The sequence below is a fragment of the Delphinapterus leucas genome, chromosome 14 (genome assembly GCF_059928025.1).
Source record: "Delphinapterus leucas isolate spDelLeu-1000000601 "Yukka" chromosome 14, BTC_Dleu_Yukka2, whole genome shotgun sequence".
Classification (NCBI taxonomy): domain Eukaryota; kingdom Metazoa; phylum Chordata; class Mammalia; order Artiodactyla; family Monodontidae; genus Delphinapterus; species Delphinapterus leucas.
This window is the reverse complement of record NC_143142.1, coordinates 30,452,047-30,467,371: the sequence shown is the minus strand read 5'-3', so window position 1 is coordinate 30,467,371 and position 15,325 is coordinate 30,452,047. Positions and strand designations below refer to the sequence as shown.

General features: G+C 44.5%; 1 protein-coding gene and 1 pseudogene across 2 annotated transcripts in view; one reads left to right on the top strand and one right to left on the bottom strand.

Moving 5' to 3' along the window:
- Positions 1-15,325, top strand: part of MTCL1 (microtubule crosslinking factor 1) — a 125,854-nt gene that overhangs the window by 26,993 nt on the left and 83,536 nt on the right. The gene's annotated exons all lie outside the window — the stretch shown is intronic.
- On the bottom strand, positions 5,343-6,197 carry LOC111162986 (large ribosomal subunit protein eL33 pseudogene; annotated as a pseudogene).

Here is a 15,325-nt window from a genome sequence, read left to right as displayed (position 1 = left end):
CCACACCCGGTTGTCCCTGTGAGCAGGCAGCCTCCTCTCTGCCTGTTTCCTGTATCACTGTGGGTGCCCAGGTGGCCTTTCAGGCAGAAGCAGCGATGCTGTGTGAGCGGCCATCAGCTTCAGGCCACACTCACTCCGCCCAGAGATGTAAGACCCAGCCCTTCCTCTGCCCTCAGCATGGACTGTCCTGGCACGTGGGAATCTTTTATACTGTGGAGGGCGGCTGTCAGCCTGTCATCTGCTGTTAAAATAAGGAGCTTGTGAATTTCAGTGACACAGACACAGTTCATGTGGCTTTTCTTAAAAAATAATTAAACTGTAGCCAGAGGGACTTCCCTGGCGGTCCAGTGGGTAAGACTCTGCGCTTCCACTGCAGGGGGCACAGGCTCCACACCCTGGTCGGGGAGCTAAGATCCCGCATGCTGCACGGCACGGCCAAAAAATATATATATATGTAGCCATAGCACGTATTTCTGGATAATTTAAACTCCGCTGGACAGTTAACCGCATCCAGTTTGTAATGCGGGAATAAATAACACTTCTCTTTTCAAAATTTACATTTGATGCTGGGGGGGGGTCTGTCAGATTTGTACACTGTACGTGGTGTTCGTGACGCCATATGATTTGGATAACTTTTATCCTCAAATGCAGAATCAAGAGCCAGAGAAATAGAAATGCTTAGAAGATGCTGCCCGGTATGACTCTTTCCCGACTACACTGTCTTGGCATTTCTCTGACTCATGTGAGAACCATCAGGCATTGAGTGGTATGATCATGGGCCAAAGAAGCTGTTTTCATTTTTCCCCTTCAGTCGTCAGAAATTATTCAGCATTGAAAAGACGCCAAGCTGTATATATAGTTACGCATCTGTGCAGAACGTCTTGCTGTTGAGCAGTTGATTGCCAGCATTTGAATCCCTGACATAAGGATGAGCCTGGGAGAAATGAGAGAGAGACCTTGAGCCTCCAGGGTGCTTCGCCTTGGGCTGGTCAGTTCCTGTGCTGAGAGAAGGCTTGTGTGGGAGGCTTGGTTCTCATTTGTCCCCCAGCATCACAGATGTTCTTTTTTGTGACCCACAGCAGGTTGACTGGGACAAGGGAATGTCCAAAACACAGAAGCGTTCATCAGATGGTTGGTGTTTGAGCATAGATGTTCTTCAGCTTTGGACGCTGGGAGCCCAGGCAAAGCTGTATTTACTCACCAAGCCCATACTTGTGTGGATGATTTAACCCTGAACAGTTGGAGTAGCCTCTTGGTGGTTGTTTGCCCGTCTCACGCAGCTTCCCCTCTTCCGGCTGGAGGTCTCACCATAGTCTGAGCAGGGCTGGGAGCCGGAGGGGGCTGTTTGGGGGAAACCAGGGGTGGTACGTTGCGGCACCGGGTACCGTTTCCATACCCCCCGCCCCAGGACTATTGGTCAAGGTGCTGGGGGGGGGGGGAGGGGGCTGCGAAGAGGCTTGTGGATGTTCCATCATCTGTGCTTATTCACGGGGATTAGCAATAATGTTTTTCATGAGTGAAACAAAGTCACTTCTGAAAAATCCTCCATTATTTTTGTGGCTCCTAGCAAATAGGACAGTTTAAAGATGATGTAATTTTATGCAACAAGTGCCTGTCTGGGTCTAATGCGTGTGTTTAAAACACTCTTAATGATCGAGAGCTTTACACGCTCCTCCTGGAGGAGTCGTAGGAACTTCTCTGGGTGAAATGAGATGCTTTCCTTCTGGCCAACTGAGTCCATGGTTGGGCCGCTCGCTTCCTTTTCAACTTTGAAGTGTCGCTGGGAGTTTCTTGTTTCCAGGGGTTCTCTTGTGTAGGGTTTGGGTTTGGATTTATTTTTGAACCAGGTAACTCCCAGGGTCACTAAGTGATGGGGCCCAGGTGTCGCATAACCCTCACATTGTCGTATAACATTGCACATTGGGATTGCACGACGAATCACTGCTGAGCCATTGCTCAGAGATGGTTTCTCAGCCTCGGCTCTGCGGGTGTTTTGGGCTGGATAACTCTTTGCCGCGGGAGGCCACTCTGTGCCCTGTAGGATGCGTAACAGCCTCTCTGGCCTCCACCCACTGGATGCCAGTAACAACCCTCCATTTGTGCCAGTGTCTGTGGGCAAAGCCAAGTGTCCCTGGGGAGGGAGGGGCCCCAAGTTACCCCCAGTTGAGCACCACCGGCTGGGAGAGAGAGACCACGTGCACAGTCTGGCGTGACATCTCTCCCCCAGCTTCGGAGGGAAGCATCCCTGCAACCAGATGGGCATGTGGTGCTGTCCACGTGCCCCTGGCCTTGACAGTGGAGTCGTGTTCTTCCTCTCGAGGGAGGGATGGTTTGACATGATTGTGAGGGGCTGCATAGGCTGTTCTGGTACCTTCGTAAGCCTTCTCGTCTCCCTCCTCGCCCTGTACACACACACACACACACACACACACACACACACACACACACACACACACACACCCTGACACACACACACACACACACACACACACACACACACACACACACACACACACACACACACACACACACACACACACACACACACACACACACACACACACACACACCCTGAGCCTCCCCAGTGAAGTCTGAGCTCGGCTAATTATTAGATTTTCCCCAGAGGCAGGCTGGTGACAAGATGTGCAGAAAGCAGACACTGCTCGTTCGCCTTTGCTCTCAACCTCTTGACAGACATCTTCAGAGGTGCCCTTTGAAATGGGAAGGTGGGAGGGTAGACGTTTGGGTCTTTGCAGGAGGATTAGAAACCAGCAGTGCTCAGGGCAGGGAATAAGGTGTGCTCCCTGCTCCTCGGCTTTTATTAGGAGGTGAAAGGGGTCTTGTAAACCCGTGCCGAGGACGAGCCCTTGAGCCCTGTGACACTCGCCCCAGCTGCCTGATAGAAGAATCCCTGGGGAGGTTACAAACCCAGATGCCAGGCTACCCTCTGGCCAGTTGCGTCAGAACATCTGGGGGTGGGACCCAGGCATCTGAGGGGTTGGTGTTGTTCTGTTTCTCAGGCATCTGTGTTTTGTAAAACTTCCCGGTGCTTTTAGAGCAGCTGCCGTCACTGCCCTGGGAGGATGTTGTGTCTGGAGCATCTCTGTAATTGTAGCTAAATAGTTCCCACCTAGGAGTGGAGCTGTGGGTTGGTGAGATTGACGAAGGGTAAAATAAGAGTTTGCAGGACGGGCGTTTGGGGAAGAGGAGGCCTAGGAGTGACCTCTTTCCATCGAAGCAGAGGCCCAGACGCCGGGCGGCAGCGTGTAACTGCCCTCGGGCGTGAGTCGGTGCCCAGCCTCGAGTTGTGTGTTTATGACCACGGCAGTCGTAAAGGGCCATGACCATGGGGCTTCCTGGCCGTTAATTATAGTTTTCCTAAAGCACATCACAGGCGGGATTCCAGCCTGCTCATGACAGTGGAATTCATCTCTCTCAGGTTCGTTGGAACCTGCCACTCGTCAAATTTGCTCTGCCCCTTTAGTTGTCTTTTTTCTCTTCTATCCTTTCCCTCTTTTGCTCATCTGCAGCGTGCACACTTCTAGCTGTTGTGGATTGTGTTGTTTGTGTGTGACTCTGGTTCTCCAGGTGACAGCGGGACAGGAACCCGCATTTGGGGGCAGGGTGGCTGTGTGGTCAGTCTCTCCTGTCCTGGTAGCCTCTGAGCCTCTCATGGGGACTTTGAAACCACCCACCCGAGCGCTGGGACTTTGTTTCATTCAGCTGAACACATTGTCAGTAAAAGGACACTCTTGGGACTTCCCTGGTGGTCCAGCATGCTTTCACTACAAGGGGCGCGGGTTTGATCCCTGGCTAGGGAACTAAGATCCCACATGCCTCGTGGCGAGGCCAAAATTTTTCTTCTTAATTTTTGAAAAGGGAATAAAAGGACACTCTTGAATTTAATGTATATAAAAATATGACTTTTACATTAAACAAATGGGACTCAGTAGGGAAAACATAAAATAGTTGATTTCTCCCCACAATTGCCTAATTCTAATTTATCTTATGAGTCTAGTCCTTCCTTGCTTCTTAAATGAAATCTAGATCTATAGTTTCTATGGTCACTCTTGAATAATACATAGCCTTCTGTTCACTTTTAACTCCCCCAAATAGTCTCATTTCTGTAATTAAAATAATGATTCTTTTATAATGGTCAAACTCACTCAAGGCCATGATATGTCCCACCAGTGGGCCCATCTGACCAGTGGGTTGGCTTTCTTGTCTCTTGTTTTTGGGGCCATTTCAGCAGAATAAAGTGAATTTGGTTTGGGAAAGTGTTTGCTACTTTATTATTGGGTGCATAAAAGGTCATGATTGTCATAACTTGGTAGGTGGTTCTTCTATTATTAAATGCATTATCTCTGTTAGTGCTTTTGCCTTGGATTCCAATGTGTCTGATGCTGCTCTCAGTATCACATTGTACCAATATTGCTACATCAGCTTTCTTTGCAGTATTGTTTGCTGGTATAATTTTTTTACTTTTTTGTTTTCAACTTTTCTGTGTCATGTTTTAAGCAGTTTAAGGCTGAGTGTGTGTGAGAGGTAATCCATGTTTATCTTAATGAGTGAGTTTGTTCCATTTAGAGTTACTGTGATTGCACATTGCACTTAGAGTTGGACTTGTTCTGCTATGTTATTTACTTTTCCTGCCACCATGTTTTTTTTTCTTCTTCTTTTTAACCTTCCTGCATTCCATCAAAAATACAGGGCTTGTTTTTTTATTTCTCTCTCTGTTGGTTTAGAATTTATATCTCTGTTCTTTGCAAATTTTAACAAACATACTTAAAAGTGTATTTACCATTCTCCTGAAGGACACAAACTCCTTCTGACACTGTGACTTGCTGAAAATAATTTAGTGTCAAATCTCTGCTACCCCATTTTAAGGTCCATTTTATTTTAATTGTAAGTACTTATGCTGATTCACCTTTTACATCTAAATTTACCAACTTTGGTTACCATTTTCCTTCCAGGTTCTGTTACTTCTTGCTGGGATGCATTTAGGGTTATTTCAGTAAGCATAAGTAGGAGATAATCTCTGCACAGAGGCCCCTGTCTATCTAAAAAATACTCTCAAATGGTAATTTAATTGGGTAGAGAATTTTAGGTTAACAGTTGTTTCCCTCAGCACTTCTGAAGATACAATTCCATTAGTTTTTGATACCTGTTGCTGTTGTAGCAACTGTCAGCCTAATTGTTGTTCTTTGCTGGTAATCTGACTTTCCCTCTGGTTCCTTTTAAGTTTTTCTTGTTACCACTGCAGTTTCACATGCAGTGATTCATCTTGATGTGGATTTCTTTTTTTTTTTGTAACTTTTATTTTAGTTTTAATGAGATATAATTGACATGCAGCATTGTATAAGTTTAAGGTGTACAGCATAATGATTTGACTTATATCATTTATTTTTTTTACAAGAGAACAAATCCACAGTTTTATCTACTTTTCAATAAGTTTAAATCCTTGAAGGGTACAGCATCACACGGATTCTGTGTCCAGTGGCGTTAGCAGGAAGGTTGCTTCCAAATTTGGCATGAACCATGCCACTGTTTCCATGAGTGCGAGTTATCTTTCCCCAGATTACTCTGGTTTTAGATTTTCCACCAGGAGTAGTTACTGTGTTGTTCTTTGCTTTGTACATATAAGCACATCTCTTGCCTAGATAGAAATCAGTTTCATCTCGAGCATATACACCATCAGTTTTCAGGAGAGCTGTGTGCTCCCTCTGGTTCCATAGACCCTGCTTATAGTCAGCAAAAATGGCCTTGGACCACAGCCTTCCAGACATATTTGTCATTTTAGAAGTCCTGTTCCCAGCAGACTGGAGCACCCATTCTTGGAGGTCAGGGGACCAGCACCGTCAGTCCCATATCTCCTCCATTCTGTCTTCCCTGTTGCTGGATTCCATAGAAATCATGAGCTGGTGGAGCCTCGGAGCCACACCAGTGCCTCATTGAGGCATATAGCCGAGCCTACCCCACTTATTTGCCCCCAAAGTTTCATATATCATTAAATGATTATCACAGTAAGTTTAGTAAACACGCATCACCTCATATAAATACAAAATTAAAGAAATCAAAAAAAAATTTTTTTCTTCTGATGAGAACTCTTAGGATTTACTCAGAACAAATGTCCTATATGTGGATTTCTTCTTATTTATCCACCTTGGGACTTGCAATGTGTTCTCATTTCTTATTGATTGTGGTGGCCCAGCCCGTCTAGCTCAGGGTATGTTTGCTGAGGTCTGGGTCCAGTTGCCCGGCAGTGTCTGGCAGACATAGCTGATGACACAGAGACTGGTAGCAGAAGGTCTCAGTCGGAGCTCCTGGAAGTGAAGATCTGTTTCCCCGAAATACAGGCTCTCTGAGGCAGCCACCGTGTAAATCTTACTGGAGTGCATTGGCCTAAAAGAATAAATATATTTCAATTTTCTTATTTCACCTCGAATGCTCTTCATGAAATAACAGTTTTAGTCAGTTTCATAGTCAACAGCATTTCCCTCCAAAAACGTTTTGCCTTGTCTCCCTTTCCATACTGGAGGACTTTACTTTCTGTCTGTAGCTATTCACTGGAGCCGCCACCGCCATCCAACTAAAAAGCTTAGGAACCCTCTGCTCTGAGTTTACTAGTGCAGTTTTTTTTGTTGTTGTTTGTTTTGCGGTACGCGGGCCTCTTATTGCCGCGGCCTCTCCCGTTGCAGAGCACAGCCTCCGGACGCGCAGGCTCAGCGGCCATGGCTCACGGGCCCAGCCGCTCTGCGGCACGTGGGATCCTCCCGGACCGGGGCATGAACCCGCGTCCCCTGCATTGGCAGGCGGACTCTAAACCACTGCGCCACCAGGGAAGCCCCCACTAGTGCAGTTTTTAAACGATAATTTTATGCATTAACCATTTGCTGGAGTGCAATATTGTCATTCTAGCTAAGTTACTCTATATACTAATAAGTCTTTGCATTTATGGGTCTTACAGATGTATTTTTGTCCCCAGTTTAAAGTAGGAAACTCAGAGTGAGCGAGTAGGCGATTTTGGTTTTCTCTTGCAAAGTTATTTTTTATAGGTGCTCTTTTTAATTTATTTTTTAATTGAAGTATAGTTGATTTACAGTGTTGTGTTAGTTTCAGGTGTACAGCAAAATGATTCAGTTATATATGTATATATACGCATATGTGTATGTGTATATATGTATATTCTTTTTCAGATTCTTTCCCATGATAGGTTATTTTAAAATAATGCATATAGTTCCCTGTGCTATACAGTAGGTTCTTGTTGGTTATCTATTTTATATATAGTAGTGTGTATCGGTTAATCCCAAACTCCTAATTTATCCCTCCCAGTCCTTCCCCCTTTGGTAACCATGAGTTTGTTTTCTGTGTGTGTGGGTCTATTTCTGTTTTGTATATATGTTCATTTGTATCTTTTTTTTAGATTCCGCATATAAGCCATATCATATGATATTTGTCTCTGTCTGGCTTACTTCACTTAGTATGATAATGTCTAGGTCCATCCATGTTACTGGAAATGGCATTACTTTAGTCTTTTTTATGACTGAGTAATATTCCATTGTATGTGTGTATATATATATATATATCTATACACACACACACACACACACACACACACAGCACATCTTCTTTATCCATTCATCTGTTGATGGACACTTAGGCTGCTTCCATGTCCTGGCTATTGCAAATAGTGCTGCAGTGAACATTGGGGTGCATGTATCTTTTCAAATTACGGTTTTCTCTGGATATATGCCCAGGAGTGGGATTGCTGGATCATATGGTAGCTCTATTTTAGTTTTTTAAGGAACCTTCATACTGTTCTCCATAGTGGCTGCACCAATTTGCATTCCCACCAACGGTGTAGGAGGGTTCCCTTTTCTCCACACCCTCTCAGGCATTTATTATCTGTAGACTTTTTGATGATGGCCATTCTGACCGGTGTGGGGTGGTACCTCATTGTAGTTTTGATTTGCATTTCTCTAATAAGTAGCAGTGTTGAGCATCTTTTCATGTACCTTTTGGCCATCTCTATGCCTTCTTTGGAGAAATGTCTATTTAGGTCTTCTGCCCGCTTTTTGATTGGGTTGTTTTTTTTTGATATTGAGCTGTATGAGCTGTTTTTATATTTTGGAGATTAATCCCTTGTTGGTTGCATCATTTGCAAATATTTTCTCCCATTCTGTAGGTTGTCTTTTCATTTTCTTTATGGTTTCCTTTGCTGTGCAAAAGCTTTTAAGCTTAATTAGGTCCCATTTGTTTATTTCTGTTTTTATTTCTGCTATTCTCGGAGGCAGATCCAAAAAGATGTTGCTGTGATTTATGTCAAAAAGTGTTCTGTTTTCCTCTAGGAGTTGTGTAGCAGCCAGTCTTACATTTAGGTCTTTAATCCATCTTGAGTTTATTTTGTGTATGGTGTTAGGGAGTGTTCTATTTTCTTTCTTTTACATACAGCTGTCCAGTTTTCCCAGCACTATAGGTACTCTTAATGCAAAGCCCCGTGGGTTGATAGCATGATTTTTGAGGAGCTAGTCTTTAATATTTGGAGACAAGTTGGCCAGTAAACACACATAATTAGAAAACTACCTTGGGAGATTTGGGAAATCTAGCGGACCATTTGCAGAGAATGAAGGCATGGTGTTTCTTTTGCTTTTGGAATGGAAACTAGAGCTGCCTCTTGTGAGCTTGCCCTGCAACACCCCGCCCCCGAACACATTCTGCCCAAGAGCTGCCTTTTCAAGTCAGGTTGGACTGACCTGGTCCGTGGATGAGTAGCACACAGCGCTTTGAGAGTTGGGAGGGAAGCTCACCGACTCCTTCTTGGCCAACTTCTACCCTGCCTGGCTCTAGCTGCTACAGCGTATCCACAGACCAGGCTCCACGGAGCGAGAAATCACAGAAGAAAACCTCAGCACCAGGTGCTGTGTTGGAGTGGGGGTCCAGTTAACTCGTGGAAGACACCACAGAAGCCTGGAACTGGTGGGTTTCAGTGCTTGTCATGCGCATCTGAGAAAACATCCCTGAAATGTGGGAGCTAAGGGGTGGGGGCAACGCTAAGGGGTGGCAGAGGGGTGCTGCCAGGAGGCAGGTTCCCCGGCAGGACTGGGGTGTGTGCACAGTAGGGGAGAGGCAGTGACCGAGGGCTGCCTGCCAGGAGCATGAACGTGCCTTCCTGTAGAAATCCCTCTGCGTATCTGTGGCGTCTGTGCCTGGGATGTTTCTTCCCTTGTTATTAAGGACGCATGTTCCAGAGATGCACGCCAGCATCTGTCAGAGAGGTCAGAGTAATTCAAGAACGGACGAGAGCATTATTTATCTTGGTGAAGTCTGGTCAGGGAGGGCTGTGTGCACGTGGATGTGCTGGACGGAGGGTCGCCCCCGACGGCTGTGATTGTAAAGAGGGGGGGGAGTGACGTAGCTTGTCTCTGGGTTATTAAAACAACCATCTCCTTGGAAAACAACTGAGCGTCTCCCGGAGCCTGTTCTGCTGAGCGAGTTTGGAGGCGAATGTGTCCTAGTAATTAGTTAGTAAAGAAATAGTTGTATGTTGCTCTTTTACTCACTCACCTCCATCTGGCTTGTTTTTTCCATTAACGGAAGTCCAGTCTTTAGAGCTCTCTTACTGCGTTCAGGGAAGCGGAAACCTGCTCAACTATGAGAAATCCTTAACAAATAAGATAATGGCCATTTCGAGATAGTGCTTCATGCTTGGGTTTATTTGCACCTTTCAGCCCCTGTGAGGGGAACTGTTTCATCACCCCCATGGGACAGATGCAACCGAGTGGCCTCCTCACCGCACGCCTCATGCGGGAGGATACTTGCTTTTGGCGAACATTTCGAAGTGGGATGAGTGGAAGGTTGAAGGGTCTTGGGATTTTTGTTGTGAAACCTCGGTCAGGTCTGCAAAAATGATATGGGTGCTGACGGCAAACTGCACAACCGAGAAAAGACTGCGGGATGGGAAATGTGAGTGGAATAACAGCTAAATAGAAAACTGCAGGAGACGAGAGGAGAGGGCCCGATGCACCCACCGGTGAGGAAGGGCGTGAGGGAAGTAAGCAGAAACTCGCACATCGGTTAGCGGGTGCCGTAAATTGCGATGCGGTTGCTGCCGGGAGTTCATTTCTCTGTGCTCATCACATCAGGTTAATGGAGAGTTAAATGGCTCTTGAAACAGGCTGGCTGGAGGAGCTGGGAGCTGGGTCCTGTGTCCCGGGGCCTGGCCACGCTCTTCAGGGGAGGCTCCCTCGCCCCAGCTCCGAGCTGCTTCCATTGCTGCCTGTCCGGCTCCCCCCAGGGGGGGCTGCAGCAGAAGTAAGTCACTCGCTGGCTAAAATGAAGGTTTTTCAGGACTGTGTTCCTTTCTGGAGGCTCTAGGAGAGGATCCGTTTCCTTGCCCTTTCCAGCCCCCAGGCACATCCTCATTTCTGGGCTCAAACCCTCTTCCTCCATCTTCAGACCCAGCAGTGGCAGGATTCCCTCTCCTGCTTCCATTTCCAAGGACCCTGATGACAGGGAGCCACTGGGATAACTCAGGAGAGTCTCCCTATTTCAAGGTCAGACGATTAGCAGCTGTAATTACCCTTTGGCATATGGCGTCATGCAGTCGCAGGTTCCATGGATTAAGGAAGCGGGCCTTGTGGGGAGGAGGGAATTGTTCTGCCTACCACAGCAGGGAAACAAGTTTAGAGCTGGTGAGGCTAGAGCTCATTTATTCCTTCCTGCAATTGCATAGTTGGGAAATTGAGGCCTGGGGCGTAACATTTATGATGCACCACTGGGTATTAAATGCTTCCAATGCTTGTCTAATCTTCATGACTGCCCTTTGAAGTGGGCATTTTTATGTTCCCAATTTAATGATAAGAAAACCGAGGCTCATGGCTGACAAGCCTGCCCTCTGTCAGCCTGCCCTGTGTCACAGAGCCGGTACGTGGCAGAGCTGAGAATCTCACACCCCCAGGTGTCAGAGGGCCCAGCCCATCCATACCCTTCCTACCACATACCGCATGCTGGGTGGGTGTAGCTCCCTAACAGATCGCCGGTTTCCTGCCTGGTGTTCTTTTTCTGTTATACCATTCTGCCAGCTCACATTTTCCTCCAGTGATGGAGCAATAATACATTTTCCAGAAGTTCCTTTTTCAAGGAAGATTGCAGGATCATTGGTATTTCAAGCCTTTTCAACTTTTTTTTTTTTTGCGGTACGCGGGCCTCTCACTGTTGTGGCCTCTCCCGTTGCGGAGCACAGGCTTCGGACGCGCAGGCTCAGCGGCCATGGCTCACGGGCCCAGCCGCTCCGCGGCACGTGGGATCTTCCCGGACCGGGGCACAAACCCGTGTCCCCTGCATCGGCAGGCGGACTCTCAACCACTGCGCCACCAGGGAAGCCCGCCTTTTCAACTTTTGTAACTCCTGATTGCCTTCTCTAAGGGGCACCATGTTTTTCTCATCCCCTCAGAGCATGATTTTTTATTGTACTGATAAATTGCCCAGTTCAAACACATCAGAAGATTTATGTGGAAATTCTAAGATGAAAACTTCACCTGGTCCCCATTCCTCTCCCTACCTCCTGCTGTTTCTTGGGACTGAATCCTGTATTTCTTTTATTGTCTTTGGCACATTCCTTCTGTCTGTTTTGCTTCTTCTGTTTTTTTGTTGTTTTTTTTTTAACAAGCTTGGATACTTTAAAAAAGAATGTATGAACTCCGATATGTGTATGACCCATTTGAACCCTGGTGTAATATCTGTCAGGTTCTGTGAAAAGCTACAGCAGCCCCTTTGTCAAAGACCAGGGCCCTCACATACTGTTTTCTGTTCCTTTTAATCTTTGTAAGGCTCTGGGCTGGGCTGCACTGAAAACCGGAAGAGTCCCTCATTCCGCCGCCCAGCCCCATAGGTTCCCTTGTTCTGACGTCTGTGCAGGACGCAGAACAGGGCAGCCAACCCACAGAAGTTGTCCAGCCGTGGTCTTTGGTCTCCACTAATCCCATGATCCACAAGGGGATAAGAGCTGTGGAGAGGTCTGGGCTGCTCACAAAGGATCAGAGGGACAAAATCACCTCCTAATATGTGAGAGGGTTTGAGATTTGGAGCGTCTCAGTCGTAAACTAAACTCGTTATCTTTTGCAAACACTATTTTTAAAAAACATTACAAACTATATTATACAGAAAAATAATGTATTTAAAATATGTATACATATATGTATATATGCATTATATATATTACATATAATATATGTAAAATTTAAAGAAGAAAGTAAAAAGAATACTCATCTTAGACAGTACAATGTTACCAGTTTGTTTGACCATCCATGTTAAGACAGTCTGTCACCCTCAGGTCAACATTATCTTGAATTCTATTTTTTCCTTCCTTTTCTTTATAGTTTGCCAACTGTTTGTATCCCAAAGAAGTATATTGTTTATTTCTTCTAATTTTTATTTTATATTGGAGTATAGTTGATTAACAATGTTGTATTAGTTTCAGGTGTACAGCAGTGATTCAGCTATACATACACATGTATCTATTCTTCTTCAAATTCTTTTCCCATTTAGGTTACTACAGAATATTGAGCAGAGTTCCCTGTGCTATACAGTGGGTCCTTCTTGGTTATCTATTTGAAATAAAGCAGTGTGTATATGTCAATCCCAAACTCCCAATTTATCCCTCCACCCCACCTTTCCCCTTTGGTAACCATAAGTTTGTTTTCTAACTCTGTGAGTCTATTTCTGTTTTGTAACTAAGTTCATTTGTATCCTTTTTTTAAGATTCTGCATATAAGCGATGTCATATGATATTTGTCTTTCTCTGTTTGACTTACTTAGTATGATAAATCTCTAGGTCCTTCTATGTTGCTGCAAATGGCATTATTTTATTCTTATGGCTGAGTAGTATTCCATTGTATATATGTACCACATCTTCTTTATCCATTCCTCTGTTGATGGAGATTTAAGTTGCTTCCATGTCTTGGTTACTGTAATAAATAGTGGTGCAATGAACACTGGGGTGCATGTATCTTTTTGAATTACGGTTTTCTCCAGATATATGCCCAGGAGTGGGATTGCTGGATCATATTGTAGTCCTATTTTTAGTTTTTTAAGGAACCTCTCTACTGTTTTCCATAGTGGTTGTATCAATTTACATTCCTACCAACAGTGTAAGAGTGTTCCCTTTTCTCCACACCCTCTCCAGCATTTACTGTTTGTAGACTTTTTGATGGCTATTCTGACTGGTGTGAGGTGATATCTCATTGTAGTTTTGATTTGCATTTCTCTAATAATGAGCGATATTGAGCATCGTGTTGCGATGTTGGCATTTTCACGTGCCTCTTGGCCATCTGTATGTCTTTGGAGAAATGTCTGTTTAGGTCTTCTGCCCATTTTTTGATTGGGTTTTCTTTTGATGTTGAGCTGTATGAGCTGTTCGTAAATTTTGGAGACTAATCCCTTGTGAGTCACGTCGTTTGCAAACATGTTCTCCCATTCTGAGTGTTGTCTTTTCGTTTTGTTCATGGTTTTCTTTGTTGTGCAAAAGCTTTTAATTTTTTGTTTGTTTGTTTTTTGCGGTACGTGGGCCTCTCACTGTTGTGGCCTCTCCCGTTGTGGAGCACAGGCTCCAGACGCACGGGCTCAGCGACCATGGCTCATGGGCCCAGCCGCTCCACAGCACGTGGGATCTTCCCGGACCGGGGCATGAACCTGTCTCCCCTGCATCGGCAGGTGGACTCTCAACCACTGCGCCACCAGGGAAGCCCCCTGCTTTTAAGTTTAATTAGGTCCCATCTGTTTATTTTTGTTTTTATTTCCATAACTCTAGGAGACAGATCAAAAAATATATTGCTGCAATTTATGTCAGAGTGTTCTTTCTATGTTTTCCTCTAAGAGTTTTATAATATCAGGTCTTACATTTAGGTCTTTAATCCATTTTGAGTTTATTTTTGTGTATAGTGTTAAAAGAATGAAATTAGAACATTCTTTACATGCAGCTGTCCAGTTCTCCCAGCACCATTTATTGAAGAGACTGTCTTTTCTCCATTGTCTAGCCTTGCCTCCTTTGTCATAGATTAATTGACCATAGGTGTATGGGTTTATTTTTGGGCTTTCTGTACTGTTCCATTGATCTATATTTCTGTTTTTGTGGCAGTACCATAGTGTTTTGATGACTGTAGCTTTGTAGTATAGTCTGAAGTCGGGGAGCCTGATTCCTTCAGCTCCATTTTTAAAGATTGCTTTGGCTACTTGGGGTCTTTTGTGTCTCCATACAAATTTTAAAAATTTTTGTTCTAGTTCTGTGAAAAATGCCATTGGTAATTTGCTAGGTATTGCACTGAATCTGTAGAGTGCCTTGGGTGGTATAGTCATTTTGACAGTATTGATTCTTCCAATCCAAGAACATGGTATATCTTTCCATCTGTTTGTGTCATCTTTGCTTTCTTTCATCACTGTCTTATAATTTTCAGAGTACAGGCCTTTGCCTCCTTAGGTAGGTTTATTCCTAGATATTTTATTCTTTTTGATGCAATGGTAAATGGGAGTGTTTCTTTAATTTCTCTTTCTGATCTTTCATTGTTACTGTATAGGAATGCAAGAGATTGCTGTGTATTAATTTTGTACCCTGAAACTTTACCAAATTCACTGATGAGCTGTAGCAGTTTTTTGGTAGCATCTTTAGGATTGTCTACGTATAGTATCATGTCATCTGCAAACAGTGACCGTTTTACTTCTTTTCCAATTTGGATTCCTTTAATTTCTTTTTCTTCTTTGATTGCCATGGCTAGGACTTCCAAAAGTATGTTTAATAAAAGTGGTGAGAGTGGACATCCTTGTCTTGTTTCTAATCTTAGAGGAAATGCTTTCAGCTTTTCACCATTGAGTATGATGTTAGCTGTGGGTATGTCATGTATGTTGAGGTATGTTCCCTCTATGCCCACTTTCTGGAGAGTTTTGATCATAAGTGGGTGTTGAATTTTTTCAAAAGCCTTTTCTGCATCTACTGGGTTGATCATATGATTTTTATTCTTCAGTTTGTTAACATGGTGTATCACACTGATTTGCGGATATTGAAAAATCCGCGCATCCCTGGGATAAACCCCACTTGATCGTGGTGTATGATCCTTTTAATGTGCTGCTGGATTCCATGTGCTAGTATTATGTTGAGGATTTTTGAGTCTATGTTCATCAGTGATATTGGCCTGTAATTTTCTTTTTTTGTTGTATCTTTGTCTGGTTTTGGTATCAGGGTGATGATGGTGGCCTCATAGAATGAGTTTGCGAGTGTTCCTTCCTCTGCAATTTTTTGGTATAGTTTCAGAAGGATAGGTGTTAACTCTTCTCT